The sequence below is a fragment of the Podarcis pityusensis genome (assembly GCF_964106645.2).
Source record: "Podarcis pityusensis genome assembly, chromosome: 4".
NCBI classification, from domain to species: Eukaryota; Metazoa; Chordata; class Lepidosauria; order Squamata; family Lacertidae; genus Podarcis; species Podarcis pityusensis.
Genome location: NC_138027.1, coordinates 68,649,767 through 68,677,404, shown reverse-complemented (window position 1 = coordinate 68,677,404; position 27,638 = coordinate 68,649,767). Strand labels below are relative to the sequence as shown.

Genomic DNA, 27,638 nt, shown 5'->3' with positions numbered 1-27,638 from the left:
CTGTATTGTGCTGTATTTAAAATACACTATCCTGTTTCCTGGACAACTTGAGAATTGATAGGCTGATTACTATCTTTCACTGCTCCTACAAGTATCTGCTCCTGGATCCAGATGTGGATAATAAGCATCCTGTCCTTGTTGGATCAATACATTTGGATCAAACTCAAGAGTCATTTCACAGTTATTGAATAATTTTTAGTCATAAAAATTCAGTACACACACACACACACACTCAATTCTCTTCTGGAGAAGAATCACCAGCTTCTTTCTTCCCACAGATCTTGCTTATCACAAACTAGAATGTGCCAACACATCTGCTACAATAAATCAGCAGATAACTCTAGCAGCTTTACGCTGGGCTCTGATTTTTGTAAACACAGTGTTTCAGAAGGCCTGCAGCACAACTGGAAGGCATAGTAGAAAGAATTCCTAGTGCTTATTAGCTTGAAATAATCAGCTAAAACTTCTTGCCTCAGAAATGGTTGATCACATATTCACACAGCACTGAGGAAGTGAAGAGATTCCCTCTATGATCAATTGCTCTGCTGCAGAGCTGTGTGTGTGATTGGTGCATGGGAGCCTCTACCATGGTGTCACCTCTAGGGACCCACATCCACATATGCAAGGGGAATGCACAAGGAGAACTGCACCTGGCATATAAATCAATGGTGGAATCCATTACTCTCATAGGAGTTGTGTGTACACTGGCTGGACCACACAAGTAATATCCTTGATTTAGATAAATGTAAAGATACTTCCTGCATTTTATTTCCCCCAAGATGTGGTTTTTAATATTTTCAGATAGCAATCAATTCCTTTGAAATTCCATGAACGCTTTTATGCTTGAACTCTTTTAGGCTGGGAAACTAGTGGACACTTTTTGCAATTACGGCCAGTACAGTGGAACCTTGGCTCCCGAACGCCTTAGGAGCCAAACGTTCCGGCTCCCGAACAATTGAAAACCAGAAGTGATTGTTCCGGTTTTTGAATGTTCTTTGGAAGCTCCTGCAGCCAATTAGAAGCTGAGCATTGGTTCCCAAACTGTTTTGGGAGTCGGACTCCTGGAACGGATTAAGTTCGGGAACCCAGGTTCCACTGTATAGCATAGGTAAAGGTACCCCTGCCCGTACGGGCCAGTCTTGACAGACTCTAGGGTTGTGCGCTCATCTCACTCTAGAGGCCGAGAGCCAGTGCTGTCCGCAGACACTTCTGGGTCATGTGGCCAGCGTGACGAAGCTGCTCTGGCGAACCGGCACCAGAGCAGCACACGGAAACGCCGTTTACCTTCCCACCAGTAAGCGGTCCCTATTTATCTACTTGCACCCGAGGGTGCTTTTGAACTGCTAGGTTGGCAGGCGCTGGCACCGAGCGACGGGAGCGCACCCCGCCGTGGGGATTCGAACCGCCGACCTTTCGATCGGCAAGTCCTAGGCGCTGAGGCTTTTACCCACAGCGCCACCCGCGTCCCACACTGTATAGCATAGGAGTCAGCAATTCATAGATTGGGGTAACTGCTACAAAGGTGGCCAGCTCAAATGATACGAATGTCGCAGGAGCAACAAGGGGTCCAAGTTAAAGTGAGAACTGTTCTGAAGATCTGTTTATTGCTTTGCTGAATCCTCATATAGCAGATTCACAAAACGGTTCTTATGGAATCAGCCAGCATCTGAGAACGTGGACAATATATGTAGAAATGGATGAGGATGAACACACTAAGAACTCACCATTGGCCCCACCAATAAATAAGTGGAACAATTCCAATTCCAACCAGTTCCAAAGTTGTTTGGCTGTAAGTTGCTTTGGGTTGCCTTTGGCATGATAAAGCAACTAACAAATTTAATAAATAGCAATAACAACAATCTGAACAAATTACTCAACATGGGAATGTGGGACTTCTCTGTCAATAGTATTGAGGTAGGTTTCAAACCATGTGTTATGTGGAAATCCCTGTTAGCCTTAACCATAGATAAGGTTAGTACCACAAACTTCCTTAGCCACAGCTAAGGGGGGAATCTGCCCCAAGGAAGAACAGGAGTGTGCATTCATGTGGCCGGCTCTCAATTCGATGAGCTTAGCAGGAAGCCAATCATTCATTCCCTGCTATTCCAATTTCAACTGACTGTAGCATTTTGAAAAATGTGCGTGGGAGGGGCAAGGGGTGGAAGTCTCAAGGGAACCATTTCCACAGTGTTGTCTACCAGCTCAATAATCTTTTCACCCACTCTATTCATTTTTAATTTGGGAGGCAGACATATGTTCTTGCAAAACAGGGTGAGGTGCAGATGTTATAGCATAAATCCTGCCTTCCCCTGCCTTTACTTCTCAGACGTAAAACATGCAGCCTTCAGATCTTCCTATGCTTCAGATAGGGTGCCCACTCCCCCTATTTGCTTTTTATTTTTTAAATCAAGTGCTTTTCATATTTCCCAGTTCCAGTGTTGCTGAGCACTGAAACATGGTTGTGGTTCTCAAGAGACAGGCCAGCCAACAAACATTGCGAACAGCACCCTTCAGCTGTGAAGAGTAAGTTTCTGCTGTTTTAAATACTTTATTTATTTTGTAATTTAGTTGTTGTTTTATTGTTGATGTAAGCTGCCCTTTGAGTTATCAAACTAAATTTGGCATAAAGTACATTGCTTTAAATAAATGAGTTTATTCAGATAGTTATCCCATTAGAACACAAGGAGTTCTGCTGGAGCAGAGCAAAGGTCCACACGGAGAGAAATCTTATGTGTACTTGCACAGAACTAAGCCGAGTTCAATTGGGTCTTACTTCCTAATACGTGCAGTTAGACCTACACTATGAATATGTCTATTCAGAAGTAAGCCTCTCTGAGTTCAATGGGTCTTACTCCCAGATAAGCACATATAAGGTTGCAGCCTTAGTTGATATTCCAAGCCAATTTCCCTTTGTGGTATGCATGTACTATTTTCATTGAAGCCATTGGGACTTCCACAAATATATTCCGGGAAAGAATACAGTCCTTGATGTCTTAGAACTGCTTGATGTCTTAAGTACTGAAGGGGAGGGGGGAGAGTTTGCTTCTGCAGAAATCCCAGTGGAATTCCTGCAACATACTTCAGAAATCCCACATTGCTTTATACTGAAAATCAGTGCTATGTAGCCCTAAGGGCACAAGAAAGGTCATTTGCCATAAAGAAGAAAACCTGTCCTATATCCATATTCTTTTGTGAGTAGTATTTTCTGTTGGAAAACATGTATGCATGGAAAAGCGGCTTACACTCACCCTGAAAATGAACTGGGCCTTTTCAAGTGTTGCATTTTAAAGCTTGAAACCTATCAAAGTGGGGTTGGGTTGGGTTGAGTGCTTGAAGTGGCACAATTTCCATCACTGATTTGTTACCATGTCCCCAAAGGGAAGGGAACTCGAGGACCAGGATGGCATAGCAGATGGCATTTTCTGCCAGGCATGATGGGGCCTATACTTTAACCCTATGGTTCCTAGTATTGGTGGTTGGGCAATATGCATTTTTCTTATTTATTTTTTTAAAAGAGTGTCCTTGATTCTTATAGAATATTTGTAAAACAGATTACAAAGACACCATAAGCCTCCACTGTGATCTGTCACATCCCAAGATACCTAAACCTTTTAATATTTGAGAAAGGGGGGGGGGGTGCCTAACACAGCAATATTAAATTAAGCTGCCTAGTATAGAACCCAATGGTAATAGCAAGTATATTAAATATATGAAACTATTCCTCTGCATTATTAAGCACTCTTGGGCTGGGAGTTTAAGCACAAAGCATTTCAATTAGCCAGAAAAAAGTGTTAACACAGAGAGTTGCATCTTTTTCTAATTTATACTTATGCATGTTTTATTGCTTTTAAATAAACCAGAGTGGAGCCCAAATTTTCATCACCTTGATGACACATAAGAATACAGATGAAAAATAAGCCCCAAATACACCTCCTAATAGTGAAGATATGACTGCCAAATGCTTGCCAACCTTAAAACATTAATTGTTTTTCACATTAACAAGTTTAGTGATTTTTTTTTTCTACCATTGAGCCCTCTGTCTGCTACTCTTAGAATGAGGAATATGGAGGCTTCAACGTAGCCAGCCTGTAAGTAATTTATAGCTTTGCAGGGTGTCAGGTGCAAAAATTCACGATCCCATTTATCACCACAGGCAATTTTTAGTTGTAAGGAGCACAGCAGGCATTCTGCAAGAATGAAGAAAAACAGTAATGAGGGAAAGGCAACAGTAGCATCACCCAGAAGTCAGAGAGAGATTTCTAGAAACTTAATGACTTTTGTCCTGGGTAGTAAATGAACACCATTAAATCATCAAGTAAACTGCTATTGAAAAAGAAGCATCATACAATTGCTTTATCTGTTTTTTGCATACCTCAACAGAATATTGATTTATTTATTCCTATTTCAGCCTTTCCCCCCATTATGTAAAGTGTGTGTGTGTTGTATTCAATTTAATATCCAGAACACAACTAAGAAATTAAGGATGTACAAAATTTCCTTCATTCTTGGATGATGAATGATGAGAAGAACCTGCTGGATCAGAAGAAAGACTTGTGAGTCCAGCCTCTGGTTCCCCTGTGTCCAATCTTGTGCCTAAGGGAAGATGACAAGCAGGACATGGGCTCAAGATCCCTTTACAGATGCTGGTCTTTTTGTCTGCCTTCTGAACCTCTCACCATTCAGGTTCCTGATCCTAGAATACATTGTTAGAGGTATCCACTTTCTCCATGCGTAATTTTAAAACTCCCTATCATTTGCCTTTTACGTTCCTTAAACTATAAAGCCTCAAACTATGTCTTATTTGTTTGCTTTCATCATTTGTATGCTGCCTCATAACACCTAGGGCAGTCGCTTCAGTCCCTGATAATTCAGGTTGGTTTTTCCCCCAACTCTACAGTAACAATTTTTGAGATGTGGTGACCAAAACTGTACATAGTATTCCAGTGTGGTCACACAATATATTTGTATAAAGGCATTACAATATCAGTAGTTTTATTCTCATTTCACTTTCTAATGATCCCTAACATATAGCTTGCCTTTTCATAGCTGCACCCCTGGGTTGACATTGCCATTGAGGTCTCCAAGACGGCCCCAATATCTCTTCCTTAGTCAATCACTGTCAGTGTATATGTATATATGTGTAGCTAGGATTTTGTGCTCCTATGTAGATCGCTTTACACTTGCTCACATTGAACTACATTTGACTTTATAATCCCCAATCACCCAGTCTGAAGAAATCCTTTCAGAGCTTTTTATAATCTCTTTTTGTTTTTGCCACCCTGATCCTTTGGTAGTATTGGCTCAGGAAACCCACTGTGGAATTTGAACAACTTCATTTGGTTCCCAAGTAGGTTTCAAACAGTGCTCTTTCCCCCCTGGTGGTACTCAAAGGTACGCAGTACCACCATCTTTTTTTCTAGCAGGAAAAGTACTGGTTTCAAATAATTTCATGTGAGTAGCAAAATAAACATTACATGGAGATGTATGTAAGTGAGGACATACCCTTCTCCCCAACTGAAATAAAACCTTAGGAGAGTGCAAAATTTAGCAGAAATATGAAAGTAGGCAGAGCAGTATGCCTCTCCCTAGATTGTTCTACAGACAGTTTGGACAATTCCTCATAGGATACTTGATTACAGAATGATAGAAGTAAACTATCTGGAATTCTAGGGGAAGATTGGGGACAATTTAGTTTGGGTAAATTGCTGCTAATGAGAGGGTTAAAAAAAACCTTTCCCACTCTTTCTTTTCATACTACTCTTGCGTTAAACTGTTTTTCAACTACAAGGGCTTTGGAGATTTCCTGACATGCATGTGGGCATAGGATAGGTTCTGTGTTGTTTTATATGCACAATACACACATACATGTTAGTGAACATGTGTATATATCCTACAAGGATCCTTCTGGCAGGATTCCTAGTCTAGTTTTTCTGTAAGTTGTGTCATTGTTCCTATCAAATTATGCTCAGTTTCTACCTGTCTGTGAGCATTACTCAGCGTCCCACGAGACTGTTTCTTTCTATATGTTGAGGAATGTTTATATTCCATGTTGAGGAATGAGAGCGGTATTGGCCACTGCTATAAATCCTGAATCTGCTTTGATGTTGTGGTACTTTTATCATTTTTCCATGAGGCAAGGCAAGCCTTAACATGATCCCCACTGAACCCAATGTTTCTGGTGGCAGAATAGGAGGGGAGGTGAATTGTATGTGCCCCAACTCTGCACCCACTGCCCACAAGGCTACGCATGAGGTGTAACTGACAGGCCAGTCAACTGCTACTGCACCTACTCAGAGGGGCCTTTCCTCAGAACAAGGCAGTGTGAGGAAGGTCACCCATGGAGCACTTGTGCTGTCACCATCATTTTGCCACAATGGCATCCAATGACTGTATCAAGATCCAAAATTTTAGCAATTACTAAAATAGTCTGAAAAGAGTTTGATGCCACTGCAGGAAGGCAGTGGTGCAGGTGCCTGATGAACTCTCCCACAATGCCTCATGCTCTGGGGGCAGCCTCACCCACAATGCCTCACTCGGAGGAAGGGCCCCTTTGAATGAAGCATGGAGGGTTCATTCTGCTGTCTTGTCAGCACTGAATGGGTAGGGGTAGGAGAAGATGAGAGATGTAGTTGAGGTCAGGAGGCAGTGACGAAGAGGTGAGGTCCCCATCTGAGGTGGAACAGTGTATTGTGCTGGAACTGCTATAGAGTGAAAAGTACTGGTGTCTGAATGCACAAATCCTTGCACAGGGGAGGGGGAGAGACTGGTGGTGGGATACACAGCACCTTTTATAGTCACTGATAATTGTGCACAGAGGCTGTAAAGACCAGAAGATAAAATTAACAAGTCTTTCTCTGCTCCTTTATAGATGAGTACATTGAAGAAGGGAGGTAAAATAATAATAATAATAATAATAATAATAATAATAATAATAATAATGGAATGCATCCTGCTGAAGCACTGAGAATTAGGCACAGAGGCTGCACAGAGCAGGAGGTTAAAGTGTACTAAATAGGGGAGCGCATAAAAGCTGATCTTTGTAGTCAAAGATGGCACAGAGCAGGGAGGGGACTTTGTAACAAATATAACCATATCCCTACAGCAAAGGGTCTTCTTGGATGTGCGGGAGGGATGAGAAAAAGAATCCCCTACTCTTTGGGACTAGCTGACAATTCATGAAACTTAAACAAGATGTTATTCATTTTTCAAATAATAAAAAAGAGAAGAATAACATCACAAATGGCAACAGATGTCATGGTGAGCACAGCATGAATGGCAATGTACACATAAGGATCAGATGCCTAACACAGATCCAATCGCAATGAGAATATCCTAGAGGGGCACGCAGTTTCATGGTTCTTAACCATGGTAACAAAAATCACATGTGGAAAAAGCATTTGCAGTGCCCAAATGACATTAGCACATGAAAAGGAAGAGATCCAAGTGATACCCCATTAAGTGTAAAATGACCTTTACTTCCTTCCAGTCCCAATCTAGGCTCTCTATCTGACATGTCATATCAATTTTATCCTAATTTGTTTTTTAATGGGAAGGGAAATACATAAAAATTATGTGTTATATTTTTGGTACAGACTTTCACAAACATTCACAAGTCTCTGAACCCAGGAAGAATGTGGTTGCTCCGACAGATTTCCCCTGAGTCCTTGGCTCTCGGTCATATACTCAGGGGGACTGACCAAAGCCACAAATATCTTAGCTAAAGCAGAGGACATGCCAGACAAAAAAACCCCTCCCATTTATTTTGCAAAGAGTGTCCATAAAAAATGTTAGTATAAAACATATTCTGAAGCCTGTTTATTTTGGAGGCTTGGTGTCTTAATGTTCTATCCTAGGTCAATATTTGTGGTACTATAAAATTGCTATTGCAAAATGTACAGAACAGTGGAAGATAAATCATTATTCTGCATTACTCTGAAGAATTCTGGCATGTTTTCGTTTGTTTATTGGAGGAACAGCTTGAGGCAGCAAGTGAAAATTTTTAAATTTGTCCCTTGATTCTGCCATTTCTGGAGTTTGGACTTACAGCAATCTTCATTTTATGGATCAGTAACCCTGAGCAGATACTGTGATTAACTTTAAAGATGCTTACTGGGAAGAGCTGACAGACACATTTTCAACCTAGAAAATGGACTGGAAATACAACACAAAATATCATAATGCCTTTAATTATTGCATCTATGGTGCACCTGCATTTCATATACCATGGTCAGTTTTTATTACCGAGTCCCAAGAAGAAAGTCATAGAGAAGGGACAGAAAAAAGGAATAAAGTTGGTCAGATGGTGACAACATCTAAGGTAGACTAATGATAGACATTTATATTAGTGTTAGTAGCGTGGAGAGAATGGATAGAAATTCACCAAAATGGACTGGTTGACAGTGGGTTCAGAACAAACAAAATGAAGCATTCCTTCACACATTTTTGCCATACTTCTAAAGCACTAACAATTTGCTGATTATTAGTGTTGGGGAAGCCTTGTCTACAGTGCTTCCCAAGTGACAACAACCAGCTGAGAAGTCAGCACTTGGAAGTGCTGCACAAGGGGCTTTGCCTGCAAAGTCTCTTTTGTCCAAGTCCTGCTTTTTACCTGACCACACCTGGTAACATATATAACTTTAAGTGTAGGGCAGGAGGGTGTGGCTTGGCTGAAATGGCTTCACAGGATAAATAAAGAGGTCTGGTGGGTCTTATGAAACCTGCAGATTGGAAGATCCCCAGTCCTACTAGATACATTATAAAAGGTAAAAAAGGTAAAGGACCCTGGACGGTTAAGTGCAGTCAAAGGCAACTATGGGGTTGCGGCACTCATCTCTCTTTCAGGCTGAGGGAGCCAGCGTTTGTCCATAGACAGCTTTCTGGGTCATGTGGCCAGCATGACTAAACCACTTCTGGTGCAACAGAATACTGTGACGGAAACCAGAGTGCACGGAAACGCCATTTACCTTCCCGCTGCAGTGGTACCGATTTATCTACTTGCACCAATGTGCTTTTGAACTGCTAGGTTGGCAGGAGCTGGGACAGAGCAACAGGAGTACACCCTGTTGCGGGGATCTGAATAGCCAACCTTCTGATTGGCAAGTCCAAGAGGCTCAGTGGTTTAGACCACACTATAAAACATACGGTAGTTGTCTCCATCATGCCTTGCTTTTGAGCTTCCCAGGGACTTGTGGCTGACAACTGTTGGACTAGATGAACTCTTTTCTTTTCTTTTTTAGATTTGGCAAGGAAACTCTTATGTATGTAGTCTAGGCACCAGATTAACACTTCCATTGCAGATGTAAATTTATATGGTCTACTAGATGCTAAAGGAAAATATTTTAAATCATTCAAAACCACCAAGTATTTGTGGCTTAGCACAGAGCACATGCAGGTGGGAAACACATTATAGGATTCCTTGTACAACAACATGATACCTACCTAGGCTATTATACTTGTCCTTGTTTAGTGTACCTGATCTGCTATGTTCTTCAGCATGTCTGAAGCTTTTACAGAGTTAAATGTTTAAGTTATTTACCCCACATATGCAAACAATAATTTTTATTTCCTGCTTAAGTTTTGCTATATGGTTAGTTATAATTCACAAGTACTCATGAGTAATTCTGCAGCCCTCCTGGACTAGACATTAAAAATGAGTATTTAAACCAGTTACCTCTATTTAAAAAAAACCCTGTTGTCATTGGTCTAGTCTAAGGTATCCAAATTAACTGATATAACAGTTACAGTTATATACATACAGTGTGTATATATGTATGTATGTGTGTGCATCTAAATATCTATATACAATTAGCAATCCCCCTTCTTTTTGTCAGCCGTCCATATTGTGTCAAAAAGTTGTTACACTTTCCCCTCAACATATGCCATACTTTAAGACGATCTAAAATCAGTTCAGTTGCCTTACTAGTATTTGATTTTTTTTACTTTGGCCACTCTCTAATATAAGCTGCAGAATGGGAACCTCCCCTGAATAGGCTGCTGGTTCGTTGTTTTAGGCATTTCCAGCCTCTCTCAGGAACTGGGTTTCTTCCTTTAAACAGCAATTAGCGCGGGGGGGGGGGGGCAGGCTTTGGGGAACATGCATTTGTCCTTAAAAAAGCAAACATTCTCAGACCTACAAAGATAGCCACCACTGCTCCATGCTGGGACCAGGGCTAATTAAGATGTTGATGGAGTCTGCACTAATCATGGCTCCACCACAGTCTGCTGGATTAGCATGTAAATTGGTAAACCATGTTCTGAAATTGCCTCACCATCTGAGGTCTAATTACTGGCTAGACATAACAAACAATGGCTGCATTTAGAATAAGAAGTGTCCATGTGAAAATAGATGTTTTTGCTTTTTTAAAAAATCATGAGATAGGCTTGAGCATGGGTAGGCAAACTAAGGCCTGGGGGCCGAATCCGGCCCAATCGCCTTCTAAATCCGGCCCGTGGACGATCCAGGAATCAGCATGTTTTTACATGAGTAGAATGTGCCCTTTTATTTAAAATGCATCTCTGGGTTATTTGTGGGGTATATAGATTCGTTCATTCCCCCCCCCCCCAAATACAGTCTGGCCCCCCACAAGGTCTGAGGGATAGTGAACTGGCCCCCTGCTGAAAAGGTCTGCTGACCCCTGGGCTTGAGGGTGGAGAGAAGCATGTTGTGGAAAAGAGACATAAATTTGCACGTGCAGACACACATTTATAAGCAGTTTGGTTCATAGCCATGATTCAGTGGACTCAAGACACTAAGTAAGGCAAACAGCACATAGCTGAGGACCAGAAGCTACAATTGCCTTATCTCAGCTTAATATATTTGTCAGCATTATCCCAATGACAGCATCTTCAGTATAAACTTTCTGTATTTTAGTTCTACGGATCTTGTTGGGACTTTACAAATTTAGTGATGAAACAGCAATGTAGCATTTAGTCTCTGTAGTGTGATGTCATGTTTTGTCGCAAAAATACATAGCAATGTGGATGAATGTATAAATGAAGCACAAAAGGTAAAGGAAGTAGTACAAAATCCTGCATGATTTTCAAACATCATAATCACAACAAATAACAAATATTATACCAAATGTACAATATCAAAATTGGCAATGCACATTGGTCCCAAGTTCATTGGTGTAATAAAGATTACTAAATACTTCATAACACGTAGCAGGAGGTAGATTCCTATAACTATTTTATACCTGTAATACAATTATTTTCCCCAATCATCTCTTAATAATATATATCTGTAGGAAAGTCTTATGAATGGAAGATGCACTTGGTCTTACTCACTGATTCTTGACTATAAGCAAATTATCTTCAGCTTGAAGATTATTCTTAATCTTACAAATGTCACTAGGATTAATCAAAGCAAGATTTGAAAAATAAAATAAAATAGGGGATATTGTCGATATCCATTGATTGCTAGAACGCAACAGAGACTGCACTGTTTTGAAGTAAAGGAATTAGTAGGTTTGACGTGCATATGATTCCCTGAAATAAAGAAACAGTACTCAAGAAAAAAAGGCATGTTGCAAACTTTACTGAATATATTGCAAACTGAACTGGCCTAAAGCAGGTTCCCTGTGGTCTATTTCTAATGGAAAACCTTTCTACCAACCCACAATGCACAATTTATTAGAAACATGTTTACAATTTACCAAAGACAATTTATACCCTCTTGTTTCTATCTGGGGCAATGTGAACATTCAGATTTTCAAAATGTATCCACTACTAGCTTTGGTCTGCTGAGACTGGTGTGAATCAATAGTACATTTCCAACCATTTTTCTGGAAAAGGTTTCACTAACTAATGCTGCCTGAAAAACCCAACCCTATACACTGGGCATGTAGGTCACGAAAGCTACTTAGTAGTAGCTATTTGATGTGTGTTCAGTCTCCCATCTCCAATACAGGAGCAGATAAATTGCCTTCTAAATGGGATATGAAATCAGAGAACACAACAGGCATTAACTCTGATCTCACTTAATCCATTGTAAATCACAAATTGTTCCACTTACTGAGGTCACAGCAATACTGAGCAGATTTCTGAGAATGCCTAGACAAGAATGATAGAAATGGAGGCTTGCCATTGGCTGTCTCAGAGGCTGTGTTTTTGTAGGCATTACAGGGTGTTTCTTGTGTTTAGCTGCCAATACCAACTGCCTTCCTAGCATTCTAAAAGGAATCAGCCTTTAACAAGCAGCGTGAGAAAAATGTCAAAATTCAACTGCATCTGCTATAAAATAGTAGTAAGAGTTGAATATACTTTTAACATGCAACTCCGAATGAATTCTACTGCCAGTGCTTCGGAGCCTCAAAATAATTGAGAGAAGCAGAAAATATCCTGTATGCAAAGACATATCTTTCTCTGCTTTAATCAGACTGGAAGAAAAGCATATTTTATCTCTCCCAAAGTGCCATTGACTTGTATACCTGGGGAAAGGTTGCAGAGAATAATCACTGCTAGTCTCTGGCACTTCTCTCTGCAGGACTGAGAGCATGAATGGGCTTGCCTAGTGCAGGGATCGCAGCAGGTCACAAAAGTGAAAAGTGGCTTCTGAGATAACACAACTTGTGAAACGATTCCATAAGGTACTACTCTGCATCCTTAAATTCACTTTCAACCAAAGGCACCCTGATTACTCATCACAATGGAGCAAAAAGCAAGCAAACTGAACTATAAACAATCTTCCTATAAACTATAAACAATTGCTTAGTAACTGATGTAATCCATATTTGCTTTATTTAAATTCAGTTGCATGGTTTGTAACTTGTTTCACTTGAGGCCCGAACTGGGAATTTATAGTGTTGGTCCATAATCTAGTATAAATTAGTTCTTGGGTGCTTCTATCCTCTTGGGTCACAGAAGCAGAAATAGAAAGGCTATGTCTACAAGCAGTAGCCATAAGGACCAGTAAGGTAGTAGAGGGCAGGAGGACACCTCAATTGTTTAAAGTCTTGTGCATTTCACAAAGAGATATGCATTAGATCAAAGAGATGAGGAAGCAAAGAGAGGGAATACAACAAAAAGAAAAAGCTTCCTCTTTCACAGTCAATTAGAGATGAAAGGAAATCACTCTTCCCAGCTGTGCAAGAAAGTAGCAGTTGACTAAAAACCTAAGCAGTCTAATTTAAGGACAGTGGTGAGTGAGCCCCTTTAAAAACTACCCTTGTAGTTGGGGTCAGCTGATGACATTTGGCTGCCTGGGGTGTAGGGTAAGATGGCACCCTACATTCTACATAAGGAGATGATTACTTCAGTATGGGCTCCACCACAGCTGAAGCCAGGTCATTATGTCCCCCATTCCCAGGGGGCTCAGGAGACGCAGGACAGGGGACAAGGCACCCATAGCTTTGTACTCCAGGCCCTTGCGGCCACTCCCAGGCATTGGTCGCCTGAGGCAGCTGCCTCACTCTGCTTAATGATAGGGCAATGTCTATAGTTAACTTTTTAAACATGCTTTTAGGACTATTCTTCAACTTCACATGGTAGCAAAACATAGAACAATCCAAGATGCTCACATATTTGTGTACATGTGTGGGCATACCTATCCCTCCCCCAGTGGACCAAGTCTGAAAGGTGGATGAAGCTGCCTACCCGCCAATCACTTGACTTCACAATGATGTCAGATCACCAGTTTTTGCCCATGAAGCTCTGATGATCAGCTGACTGTCAAGTTGTTGTAGTGCCCTGTGCACGGGGTTTCACAAGACCTAGTGTTTGCAAGACCGAATGACCAGCTCTGTTTAAATAGGGGGTTAATTTGGCAAAGGTGATTCTAATGCTACCCTCCTATCTTTATATTCACCTGATTTTGTACATACTTTATATTAATCCCTATAATAAATATATTTTTGTGATTCTTGTTAGTGCTTGTTTAAGATCTGTCAGAGTTGCGATTCAGGCTGCATACACAAAAATAGTGTTTATATGCCTATATGAGTTGAACTCATCCGATTTTAAACTGAACTCAATCTTAGTGTTTCCCACCTACACTACTGGGTTATGTCTGATGAGATGCATTGCTGTTCAAGTTTTCCCATTTTACATCACTCAGAAGACAAAACATTTGTAAGCAAACTACTTACTCATTCACTTCCCACCATTCATCTGAAAAGGTAAACCCAACTTCATTCAACTTTCATTTTGAATAAAAATGTTGAATAGATCATATTTTTCTGGTTATAATCATATGCAGTATTTTTAAAACATAATAAAAAGCAGCAGCATTTGAAAAGTGCAGAATTAAAGAGAACTTCTGGCAAAACTTCCAGTTATCTGAAAGTCTGATCTGCAAAGTTCCCAGTTTCGGGTATCCTCAACCAATCTTCTACGAGTATTGACATTATGAGATTGCCATGGACTGGCTGAATGCAGAGGAATGATGGGAGGCACCAGCTGGAGAACCCCCAAAGGAAGAAGGCTCAGAAGCAGGGGGATTGGTGGTGGGATGATGATGATGAGTGGTCAAAGGGAGAAGGAGCAGACTGGAAGAGGGAGGTGTCAGAAATGGAAGAGGTAACAGGGTTAAGTGAGCAGGAAGAGACTGTGGCAGACAACAGTCCAAAATCAGAAGCAGCAGCAGAGGGTGGTCAAGAGGCAGAGTAGAGGCAGGTTGCTGAAGAAGCCAGGGAAGCTCTCCCTCCTCTTGTGACAAGCTCCTCTCCCCCTGGTCTCCCAGAACATGCAGAGAAATGAAGAGGGCGGAACAAAGAGGCCAGGCGAAGGAGCCTTAGGCAGCTGGAGAAGGAACCAGGAGAGGTGGGAAGGTGGGGACCTTCAGTCCTTGCAACTGTCTCATTGGGGCAAGACCTACTGAGTAGAGTTGGTTGGATCACTAGGTCTGCACTGTTTTGGTTCCTCTTAATAAAGAGTTAACCTCACTAAATTTTACTGCTAACCTGCCCCTGACTGGTTCCTGACAGTGATACTCCAATTGGCTAATTATTATTGGACAACATCAAAGGCTCTTCCCTTTCTCTCATCTTCCTTATAGCCCCTAGCACCACCCCCAGCTGCTCTAGGGTTCAACCATCAACTTTGATGCATTCAGCTGAAGAACTCCACAGAGCAAAAAATGGAGAACATAAGGGTGAGATCCAGTATCACATGAGCAGGTGTCTGTTTGTGCTGTGTGGCATCTCCACCTCTCCTCCATTCCCATAAAATCTAGAGACCCCCCCACAGAGCAGATATGGGGGGAGGGGCATGGAAGGCTGGAGGACAGAGAAGAGAAACCAGAAGTTTTGTTGTGCAAGGATGTTGCCATATGCATATAGGTTGTGTATAGTGTTCCCTAGTTATTTATCTGAAGGGGACTACAGAGCAAACACTGCTGTATTCAAATCTTCTTATAGACTGTTAAATCCTAACTCCCTCCAAGGGTGATCACAAATTCTCCATTGATTGCAAAGCATGTGCTTTTTATTTTCCTTAAATTGTTAGGATAAACCAACACCACAGTAGAGATTGTTGCTAATTTGGATTCAGAGATCTGCCATTTTCCTTCACAAATCAGATTTGAGAGTTTTATGCCTCAATGAAAATAAATTAATACCATCAGCTGACAACCAATTGGGGCACAGCAGAGCACTTTAGTAAAATAGGATGCGCAGCCTGGCATTTATGAACTAAGTAAAATGGAAAAAGCAGCCAATTTCCATAGCTGCTCTCAACAGGTGTGTAGTTGTGTAGGTGTCATTCTGCATATACATGTTAATGAATAAATTCTTACTTTGAAAAGTGTGGAATTGAAACACAGAATACACAGAGTTAAAGTACGCAGTAATCTATGTAAAACCTGAAATGGCCATTTGGTGGGTGTGTTTCTAAAAAAAGAAGCTGCTGGTTAAAGAGTTGGCAAAACTGGATGTATACTAGTGATATCTATATTTCAGAAAACTAATTTGAACTAGTGACACATCTAAATGAACATTAAGCACAATGATCCCCCTGTTGAGACTACTCAGGCATTGCATGAAGCAACTCAATAAGTAGCCACTAACACCACTGTGGTATTATGTGACAGAATTTTTTAAAAACCCTATTACCCTAGCAACCAGTGTCTGTGTGAGAGGAAAGAATGGAGGGAGGAGGTGGAGGAAGGGCTAAATGTAAAAATCGTTTACAGTGGGTCTTGTCTTTGAGATAATGAAATCACATGACTCAGCAACACTAATGTTCATGCAGATACACTCCACCCCACCCGCCACCACTCTTTAGGGCTCCATGACAACCCCATTTCCTAAAATTAGCACCCTCTTTCCAAGCTACAATCCACCCATAGTAATGACCTGCTTCCTATACCACTTATGCATGACTATGGCCTGCAGACTTTTGCCCTAACAGTTGATGGTTTGAATGAGATCTAAGTCAGGAAAAGCTGAAGATAATAATGTAAATAATATAACACAGTCGCTTCTTTGAAGTGTTTTGGGAAGGTGGGATGCAGAAGAAGAGAAAGAGCATGTCTTTTTCCACAGTAATAAATATAAAGTGTTACTTCAGATAGGAATGCTGAATAAAAGAGTAAGAATTTAATCACCAGGAAGGAAGGAAGGAAGGAAGGAAGGAAGGAAGGAAGGAAGGAAGGGTGCTAGAAAAAACATGTCAATCATAACTTTAATTATTGCCAATCATTCCTTACTTTCTTGATTTGTGATTTCTTACTTGACCAAAAAGAAAGCTTTTGTTTGTAATTACGTCTATGCTATCCATGACAGGCACAAGACTTTTTCAACTTTTCCTTGAAATTGCCCTCAAGCCAAGTTTATATATCCCTGCTTTGTCAAGGAATTTAAAACTTAACAGTTCCCACACATATATGAAATTAAGCAAGAGACTCAAACAAAATACAAATTGCCACTGTGGCATATATTCCATAAAAAAACCTAGAAAAATCATAGTTAACTCAAATAGCATTTGAGGTATATACTGAGCCGTGCTGCTTCATTCAAATGTAGCCAAACATCACTGCGTTCATTCCTTGTTCTTAGATTAATTTCACTTTGCTTCTCCCTACCTCTTCAGAAGGTATTCCTTCCTTTTCACCTTCCAGAAGGAGTTGCTTGCTTAGCTTTTGTTGCTAAGACAAGCAGTCCCTGTTGTCTTTGTGGAGCCTGTGAAAAATAGGGTTCTAATATATGTTTCTCACACACACCCCAGGAGATCTGGAATTAGTCCAGGAAAGTGACAAAGCTGATAACATCAAGAATGCTGCAAACGGGTGAAATGGCTCCCCCTCACCCAAAATACTTCTGAAAACTTTAAATATATCCGAACAGTTTGGTACGACTTGATAAATATTCTCCCTCCCCCCCTGCTCCCCGCCCCCCCCAGTTTTATACTAAGAGTCCTTTAGCAAAAAGGAGAAAAACAACTTTTCCTACCAAAAACTGCCCCCTCTGTACTGTAAATAGTCCCTCTTCAAATATTAGGTAGCTTTACTGGGGGTGGGGGGGGGAGGAAAGACAATGCAGCATGTCCTCAGTATCATTAACCAACTTCCCTTCCTCCTGAAGGAGTCCCTTCAATAAGGCAATTACAAGAGCATCACAGAACAGGAGAACAAGGGGAAAAATAATCTTACCAGCTTCTCTTACAGTAGGGAGCTGAAAAGAAAACCAACAGCCCCCAGCTGCTGTATCACATGCAATTCGCCTCAATGGAAAGAACTCTGAAAGGCTAGTCTTCTAGTTTAGTTTCTTCTCAGCTCTCCTCTCTCTCTCTCTCCTCACAAAGCCATTCTCCTATTCCCTAATCCTCTCACAGGAAAAAGCAGCACAAACCAAACGACTTCAGCAGAATGAGGTGGGGTTGGGGGGGAAAGAGAGTGTTGAGAGTGAAAGGGGGAAGGGAGAGATTCTGCTGGCATTCAAGCATCGCAGTATGTTAATCCTCAGAGCGGGGATGCAAACAAAGTCGCCTACACACATTTGGGCACCCAGATCCACATTCCATACCAATAATGCTTCATGACAAGGCATAGAAACCCAATTCATCAACCTCTCAGCTACTGTTTCAAAGACACGCCCCGTGAAACTTCTTGAACTTCTGCTAATGGGCTTCATTATTCCACACACACACACAAAATTAGACATTAATTCCCGATTAGCGGCTTTCTAAAGTTGATAATGAGCCTAAACGAGCTGGCTGCAATTCTGTCTGTGCCTCCCTTTCCATCTCCACAACAGGGGCTGAAAGTTTTGTAAAAGTATACGTTTGTACTTCAAAAGTAATATATTTGCAAGACGTATATTTTTCCCCCAGTAAGGGTTTGAGGTAAAGTGAAGCATTTTATTTCAAACTTCAGTGGACACAATATCTTCAGATTTTGGTAAACTGTAAAGGCCAAATGAGCTGACGTGGAAAAGATAAATATATCCAAGAATGTACACAAGTTTATTTACACAGGAGCATTTCCTTTCCATAATGGGAAGAAAGATAAATCAAAGATCTGAAAAAGCAGATGGCACCATTCCACCTCATAAAGGACGGTGGTTAGCCTTCAAGTAATAATTTATGAAGACCCCTCCCCCCCCTTCTTGGTCCTGCACTCAGCAGCAGGCCATTTGAGCTTTTCAAGCAAAATAAATAGACTTCAAACCACCAGCTTCAAACACACTAACATTTACGAGTGCTGTTTCAACCTGACACAAGCCACTTTGTTCGCCTGTGACCCTGTACCAAAACGTGTTTTTTGATGGATGAGGTTCCCTCCCTTCATAATATAGGTTGTGACTTCATAACTATGTGCCAACATTATTGTTCATCCCAAGCCAAAACGAAAACAAAACGATCCATAAAGCTGTTTTAAGCATGAAAATGAAGCAAGCAGATGGACGCTGAAAAGCTAGAGGGCCAGAGTGATAGGAATGCACTCTTCCTTCCTTTCTTCCTTCCTTTCTCTCTCTCTCTCTCAAACCAGTGTGGGAGGCGATAGCTAAAGAGATGTTACTAGGAGATGAGGTGATGTCATCAACCTCCAAACAAAGCTTAGTTCAGCTGAGAAAAACAAGAAGCTTCTGCAAGGCACATTTTGTTTTATGGGTACCAGGAAGAAGCATGTGGCTTTTTCTGAATTTGTCCTTATAACACAGTTTGTAAAAGTTTCGACATTAATTTTACAAAAAGCTGTAAACATGGAAATGCTCACATACAAATGAATAAGTTCATTACAAGGCTGTTTAATAATCTCAAACGAGCTATAGGTCTCCTGTACTATAATGCTTCAAGCATCAACTGTGTACTAAAACAAGCATGGAATATATTTCATAATGGAAAGCAGACAGTAACCACTAACACCAATATGCTCTTATTAAAGAAAGTGAGCTTGTGCCATTAAATACTCCGTAGGATCATACCCCAGTCATAGGTAGATCTATGGTGGCACATAGATGGACTTTTACTAACATAGCTTACAAGAGGTATTTGTTGAGGACAATGCTCTCCTCCCTCTCCCTCCTCCTCCCCATTGATGTGGCTGCTCTGCTCTGAGAAAGTAAAGAGTAAGAGAGGGGACAACAAAAAAGGGAATAGCACAATGATCTCCACATGTCTTGTCATGTCCCTTTGAGAAGAAGTGCAGATTGGACCAAGAGGGAAAGAGAAGAAAATAGGCGTCAACCATGATGAGGAGAAAGGGGTGTGAACTCAGGTAGGGTGGCATACTTGACAGCCCCCTAAAAAATAACCCACACTATACAGCACTATTCCATGTAAGTCAAACGGGGGGAATCTGTTCTGCAACGTTGCATGTCAGTTGTGATCCCATTATGACCCATCAGCTGAGATGCAAAGAACTGCTTCATCTCACACAAGGAAATAGAATTAGTCTAGTGAAATATTTGGCTTTCCCCTCTTTTGAACAACTGACTCCTATATCATATTAGAATGTTAGGTTTTATTATGATCAAGAGGTCTATAATGTGAAATAAATACATATTGCAAAGGCTTCTGAAAGTCCTGTTTCCTAAGCAGTTTCCCAAGTAGCGTGAGTGCATAAGGGGAAAACCTAAAACTTGATTGAACTTGTGGCTCTTTGGATTCTGGTATGGTTTCACTGATATGGTTTCAGCAAGCCTTCTAAAAAAATTATCCAAATTGCTACCAGGCTAGGATTTGAATTGCTTTGAATTATGTGCTGTTGTTAGTTTAAACTGTTCTTATGTTTGCAATTGTTTTTCAAATAGTGTTTATATTTGCAACTGGGATGCCTCAATGGGAAGTGATTCATATATGAAAATAACAACTAGCTCTAAGATAGCTGAAAGGTTCTCAGGATAGGACACATTAAGTTTTCCCTTTCTGCCCAGTAAACATCCCATGCACCACAACACATTTGCATGCTGTTCAGTAGGGAACACAACCATGCCACTCAAAAAATGGACATCTATAAGATTGCCTTACTCACCTTTTATATTTTCACTCTTTCCACCTAGCAGAATGAAAGCCCCAACCATGCTACTGGCGAGAACACAATTCTCAGGTAGAATTTGTGATTAGGTTGCCCTCTGTGCTGCAAACTACTTGTCTTATAAGCAGTCAAGATGACACTTCTGCAGGCACTGTGGCATATTGGTAATAGGTAACTACTTACCTTGGAGCTCTGGCACTGGGGTACACCCTGCAAGACATGGGGCCTTTCAAACAGAAAGAACTTGTTTGGCACCAGCTTGGCTGCCGGAGTTGCTGGAAGGTGGCGTACAAGGCACCACCCAACCATCTTAGGGTCGCCAACTCCAAATTTATGTAGCGTTCACTCCTTAGCCTTTTCCCAAAGATACCCCACAAGGCAGCAGAAGTTTAGGATCAGAGTTTTCTTTCTCGTAGATGGGCTACCTTTCCAGATTGACAAGCCCTGTCTGCCCCTCATTTCCCTCTACAACACATGCAGAAACTGCCTTATGGACCACTGAAGCCACTGTTGGTCTCATCCACTCAATCTGCCAGAACTTGCCTTCGCATGCAGGGGAAGTCCTAACTCATTGAGGGTTTGAGACCCATCAGCTACCCTCACCTGGTTTAGCCAGCAGGGTGGGGACCAAAGGTGGACAAACTACCCCAGAAGGAACACGACATGTCCTTCCTATCACTCCTCCCCTAACACCCCTATGCAGCACATAGAAATAACTGCTAGCCTGATATCTGCAGTGCCACCACTGCAAATGGTCAGAGGGAGTGTTGCAGTTTTTGGCCCAGTGGGAATAAGTGACACAAAGAGCCAAAAAGATTCAGGGGCAAACGGAGTACACTTTACTGCTAGAAAAAACTATGCACTGCCATGCACTTTGTATGCAAATATCCCTGGGGCTGTGTTACCTGAGATTCCGTTCTGGGTACAACACACTGGTTCAAGCAATTAAATTCAAGGTGAGGTTTGAATTTCGCTCATAGGTAAAAACTTTTATAATTGAATAATAACAGCATCAGCAACAATAATTGTTATTTTCCAGGGCCATATAAACCAGGAGCAAAACTGAAATCTGTATAAACTGCACACAAACTGGAATCTAAATAAGACAAAGGTGGATAGAAACTTGGGGGATGTGGCAATTGGCATGAGCATATGGTAGACAAGCCAGCTACTTAACAGCTGACAGAAACTGATAGAAAGGAACTGAATCTGGCATTTGCCATAGAGGAATGAACCTGCTTCATTCAGACAATGGCTTTAACAAAGAGCAGCCAGTCACTATGTGCTATGCTTGCCTTATGAAAGGGGTACCAACATGTAAAATTTTAAATTATCTTGGCAACATTATATTGCACTAATGGGTAGCAAATACATATGGAATCAGTCTTTGTTCATGGATAAACAAAGAAAGAGAGGATCCCAGCAAGTCAACAATCAAAATCAGTTGGTTATCAACATGTTTGTCCTGTATTTCCCCAAAGGGAAATTAAATTCTCCTTTCTAGAGAGAGTCAGCCAGTTAACTCTAAGAGTCAGGCTTTGGAAGTATGAAGCATGCTGTAATATGTACTGGTTCATGTCAGTAAACTGGCAGGGGGGAAGAGTGACAGATTTGTTGGGGGGGGCAGGGAAGCTGGCACACATAAGGTGACTACGGATATATTTTTTTCTTATTCGCTTGCTCCCAATTAAGCCTCCTTTGATCCATACCCTGTATGTCTTTAACACCTGATTTGCATAGCACTGACTCCTTTCTGTGTTTCTTGGATTCACAAGAAAGAACAAAGCTAAAACACCCTGGTAATAAACCCTAAATTTTTAATAGCAGTTGTAAGTGTTTGCCAAATGCCCTCCTTTGGTAAGTAGAGCAGAGTAGGTCCTTTGCACTGGAAAGGATTCCAAAAAAACTCAACATTAAAGAATACCAAACTCTTTGAGGGCTGCCAGTGGAACTGATTTGTTTAGCCCAGAATACTGGCTTGTTTTGTTGTTCTGCTGCTTGAAATAAATTTTCTGTAATTACAGAGCCTAGGTGGAAGCAACAACCAGCATAATGCTAGCAATTTACAGCACTCTTCTTGATTGTTTAAGTTAAATATTGTGCATTCCAGGGAGGGGGAAATGCGTAAATTAAACAGAATAATACCAAATATTATCTGCCAAAGGCTATATAGGAGAAACACACTATTACGACAAACAAAGCTTTGCTGATTTTAAAATCTTACTTAGTGTTTCCCCGTCTCAATGAAAAAAAGAGAGGGATCCTCTTATGTATTACCGTGCTTCTGCAGGACAAGTGAATCTCTCACACAGCTGAACCTACAACTCTAAAGAGGCTCCAGCAATATGGTAGGTTGCTGGTCTGGTCTGGAGTGTCCAGCCAGATGGCTATCAGAGACAGAAGCTGGAGCAGCAACAGCTGGTGAGATGCTCCGGTTTTTGGTGGCATGACTCACGATGGGGTTAACTCTGTGCTCAATTCCTTAGCCCACTAACTGGTTAAATAATGTCTGGGTCAAGCAACAACATTGTCACCAGAGTAAGTGAAACTACAGCATCCCATTTGTAACCTCCAGATTAACAGGTGAGATTGCAATCACACAATGAAAAGAACTAACTCTGCAATTCAATTAAATGGAATGGTATTTGCTGCTAGAGAGACAGAATTGCTTTCTGATATACTTCTGAATTCCAAAATAACTCTAAGAGCTCCACTGACGCCATCAGTGCAGACCTTTGGGAGAGATGTCTGGGTCCCCACTCAGCAGAAGAAGCAGGAGGGTTCCTGCCAAATGCAAAATGGCCTGACTTTCCATATTTTGAAATAAGTGAAGTAACACACATTACCATCTGTTCTCCCAGGATTTGGTAGAATCTGATGTTCTGCTGTCATCAATGCAATTTTTGAGGACATTATTTTGTTAGTATATGGATTACTTCTGCCTTCTAAAGCCAGTATTGTACTCGCAATACAATACAATACAGTACAATGAGAACAATCGGAAGTTCATCTTATTTACCCTATATTTCATCCTTTACTTTTTTCTTTCCTTTTCCTTTTCTGTAAAGTATGTGTATATAGTTTGTTCATATTGTATTATTGTGTATTGTTGTGTAAGTTAATGTTGAAAGTTTAATAAAGATTTTTCCAAAAAATAAAAGATAAAAAAATAAAAATAAAGCCAGTATTGTAATTTTGTTTGAAAGTTTTATTGGGACTAATAAATAAATCATACCCCCTTGCCTCAATAAAACCATGAAGTTCAGAATCTAAGATTACCTAACTACACCACTGAAAAAACTCTTTGCTTTCCATGTAGTTTCTTGGGCAAAATCATGGAGTGACTCACTTGTATATAACAATGCTCTAGTTGCATCCCATACCACACTGATTTGTCATGACAACTGATTTCCAGAGAGGCTGTTGCCAACATCCATCAATTCCTGCTCTCAAACATCCAACCCCTGAAATCTCTGCATGGAAGAGCCTCCTCTTTTGGCTCTCCAATCCCTTGTCTTGCCCAACTTTCCTACGATTCTCTAGCACTCCAGTGCAATTTACTGTTCGAGGAACTGGACATGGAGGAAGGGGTAAATTTTCTTCATGATCACAAATCACCCCCTGTGTGAGATAAGCCACCAGGTGCAAGCTCAGCCAAGCCAGGTGCTACGGCAACAGCCTAGTGCCATCTATGTAAATAATTAAGGCATATCAGCTCATTAATCAGTCAATGAATCTGTCAATTGGAGTCTGTGTTACGTCTTGAACTGCTGGAGCAACACAAATATTCTGTATCTGCAAAGCCTACAACTGTTTGTATAAATCAACATCTGGAGCTGTATTACTGAAGCCTAATATTATGCAACAATAAACTATCTTGGACCTTAAACTGCCTCTGTGTGTTGACTGGAACTGGGGGAAACTTCTGCTACATGGGTAATGCAAAGTGCTTTTTTTTCTGGGGATACTCAAGGGTATGCAATACTGGCACCTTTTTTAAAAAATGTTAAAAGTGTGGACTTAGTGTAACAACTTCATGGTGAGTACCAGCACCTTTTTTTCTAAAAATAAAATAAAAAAGCACTGATCTTATTCTAGACGACATCCATCACCCATAGAAAATGCTCCCTTTCCCCAATACATCACAAAATGAGGCATCACTTCTTCAGTCTTTAAAAGATACCAATCTGAAAAGTACTTTGTCCATTTCCTTGATACACTGCTGATTTATATAAGGACTTCCAAAAGCTTTTAGACTATGGAAGCCTCTAGCCAGCAACTTGTGATTTTAATTAGCACAGTATCTTTAAAAATAAAATGATGCTTTAAAAATAAAGTGAGGATGCTGAAAAGCTCATTGCTATGAAGCTCTAGAGTCAGGGCTGGTTTCCTGTAGCTCTCCCAACACTATTTAAGATGCCACATTTGAATTATAATGCCTTGAACACTCTCATGGCTGCTTTCCCCCTCTCAGTCTTCATGGGCCAAGAAGAGACAGCCTTTCTGTGCAAAGATAAATATTAAGCATGCACAGGAAAGCACATTCAATGTTTGTCCACCCTCCCCCGCCTCTCCATATCTTGGACCAGAATTCGTATCTCTATATTTCTATCTTGCTGACCTTATTCTATATTTATTTTCTGAACAACAACACGAGCTGTTCAGAGCCTGAGAAAAGACTGAGGCGAACATTTAAATGAGTAAACTAATACATAATGTATTTTATTTGCACATATTCAATATGTGGATGCTCAAAAGAGAGAAGTCCCAGGCAGTTGGGGGAGAGGATGCAGAGGAATGAGACTGGGAAAACAAACAGGGCTGCAGATCATGTGCCAGGAATACTATTTCCTTCTTCTCTTTCTGGTTAAAAATCATACTTGAGTCCAGAAAAGCACAAATAATTCCAAATAACTCAGCAAGCTATAAATAAATAAAAAACACAAATGTACACACAACCAACTCTCTTTCAGTAAACAGAAGAAATTCACACTCGGAAGGGTTTGTTTTTGTTTTGTTTGTTTTTTTAAAAAAAGCTTGTTCTTTGCATATTTCCATTGGTTCTTAGATAAATAAAATGGACACATGAAATCTGATGAGCCTTCATGCGCAGATAGCAAGATTAAGGCAAACAGGATAAATATATATAAAGGTAAAGGTAAAGGACCCCTGGGCAGTTAAGTCTAGTCAAACTTGACTATGGGGTGCAGCCCTCATCTCGCTTTCAGGCTGGTCATGTGGCCAGCATGACTAAACAGCTTCTGGTGCAATGGAACACCGTGACGGAAACTAGAGTGCACGGAAACGCCATCTACCTTCCCGCCACAGCAGTACCTATTTATCTACTTGCATTGGCATACTTTCAAATTGCTAGGTTGGCAGGAGCTGGGACAGAGCAACGGGAGCTCACCCCATCGCGGGGATTCGTACCACCGACCTTCTGATCGGCAAGCCCAAGAGGCACAGTGGTTTAGGCCACAGCGCCACCCGCGTCCTTACAGCAGTGGTGTAACCTGGTGGTGATTGGTTTACACCACAGCGCCACCCGCATCCCTAAATATATATAAGAATGTGAAGAGGGTGTATAATAAACAGGAAGCTTACATAGAAACATGTTCCACTGAACAGTGGAGTTTACTTCCAACAATATGTCTTTAAGACTGAGCTCATCATTTGCAATCTGCTTGTATGCATGCATGTGCTTTCTTGGTTCATTTCCAAGGACAATGATGAATGCAAAGCACACTGCACATTAAAGTGCTATGGAAATGATAAAGTAACATTGGAGTCATTATTCAGATAGGAAATGATACTGCTCTTAGTAGGTTATGCTAATAAACCTTTATTAGCAATAATAAATCCAATTTTCCATAAGCAATATAAATCTCAACTGAAAGATCATCATCCAAAGTACTTTGATAATATAAGAGCCCAAGGGCAAATGAGAGTTTATTGTATTCAAAATTTGTAATACAAATAATTGGCAAACAGACACACTGAAATTTATAAACAGTATTTTATTTATATATATAAAAGGGAAAGGCACAGGGTCTTGAGCCTCACTGTAATCCTTCAGTGCATCTACTCATGTAAAAACACTGATTCCCAGACCGCCCGCGGGCTGGATTTAGAAGGCGATTGGGCCGGATCCGGCCCCCGGGCCTTAGTTTGCCTACCCATGATTCTAATCCAACCCCCTGCGATGCAGGAATCTCAGCTAAATAATACATATAGAATTTAATTGTGTATAACTGAAAATAGGACATATTCTTCCTTTTTACCCTCAGTACCATAATCCCACTTTTTTATGCTACTTTCAAATTTTAGATGGTGAGCTTCCTAGGAAAGTGTGCCCCTCTTCCTATTATTCTGTAAAACACAATGCACATTGATGGCATCCTCCTCATCCCGGATTATATCTGAGTACTCTGGGGAGTGATTCAGATCCCTATCACTTCTTTACTTGACCCACTCCCATTCACTGGATCCCATGGCTTCTAAACTCCCTCCTCTGTGTGGAGATCTGCACTTGTGCAGTGGATGTACACACATATTTTAGTTTGCAGGACAGACTGGATCACACCCTGGTTTCTGTTTATATGGTATGTGATTTGTGTTTGGGGAAGTATATTCGTTATGGTCTCATTTGTGGTTGTGCATGTTTTATTTCTTCCCTTTCATGAGAGCTGAGAATTAGCACACATTAAAATCACTGGATTTTGGGGTGCCTTCTGCAGGTACCATTGAATATAGTTTTTATTACTATTGGGCTGCCTTGTTTTCCGTTAAATTCATTACATCATAATTACTCTTTATGGAAACAAAGATTTCTAGGTCTAGGTTCTGAATTAATGTCAGTATGGTATGAAGGCACACAAGTTTATACCAATCCCTTAAGAGTCTTCATCAGATATTGGTGGTTGAATTTATATGACAAGAAAATGACTCTGCTACTTTAACTTGCTATTATCCAATAAAATAGGCAAAGCAGCGAGAAGTAGGGGAAGAAACAGAATACATCAGTGATCCCACCCACCCCTCCATTCCTCTGCACTACACTTTAAGAATTATTATGAACAATTATTCACAATGGCCTCTGTGAGATGTTTTAAACAAAAGCTTTAAGGAAGATGGCTAGGATTGAATCTATTTCCAAAGTGAGAAACCCTGAATATATGAAATGATATTCATATGCATCTCCAAGATGGCTAAAGACACAACTTCTTCA

At 40.8% G+C, this 27,638-nt stretch overlaps 1 protein-coding gene across 2 annotated transcripts in view; it reads right to left on the bottom strand.

Annotated features, from left to right (window-relative positions):
- MID1 (midline 1) overlaps nt 1–27,638 on the bottom strand; it is a 277,016-nt gene that overhangs the window by 125,629 nt on the left and 123,749 nt on the right. The window contains exon 1 of one of the 2 annotated variants that reach the window (XM_081001340.1): nt 17,585–17,788. The exons of the other annotated variant lie outside the window; for it this stretch is intronic. The gene's annotated coding sequence lies outside the window, so the exon portion shown is untranslated. Of the gene's footprint in view, nt 1–17,584; nt 17,789–27,638 lie in introns of those variants that run through there. 2 annotated transcript variants of the gene reach the window in all.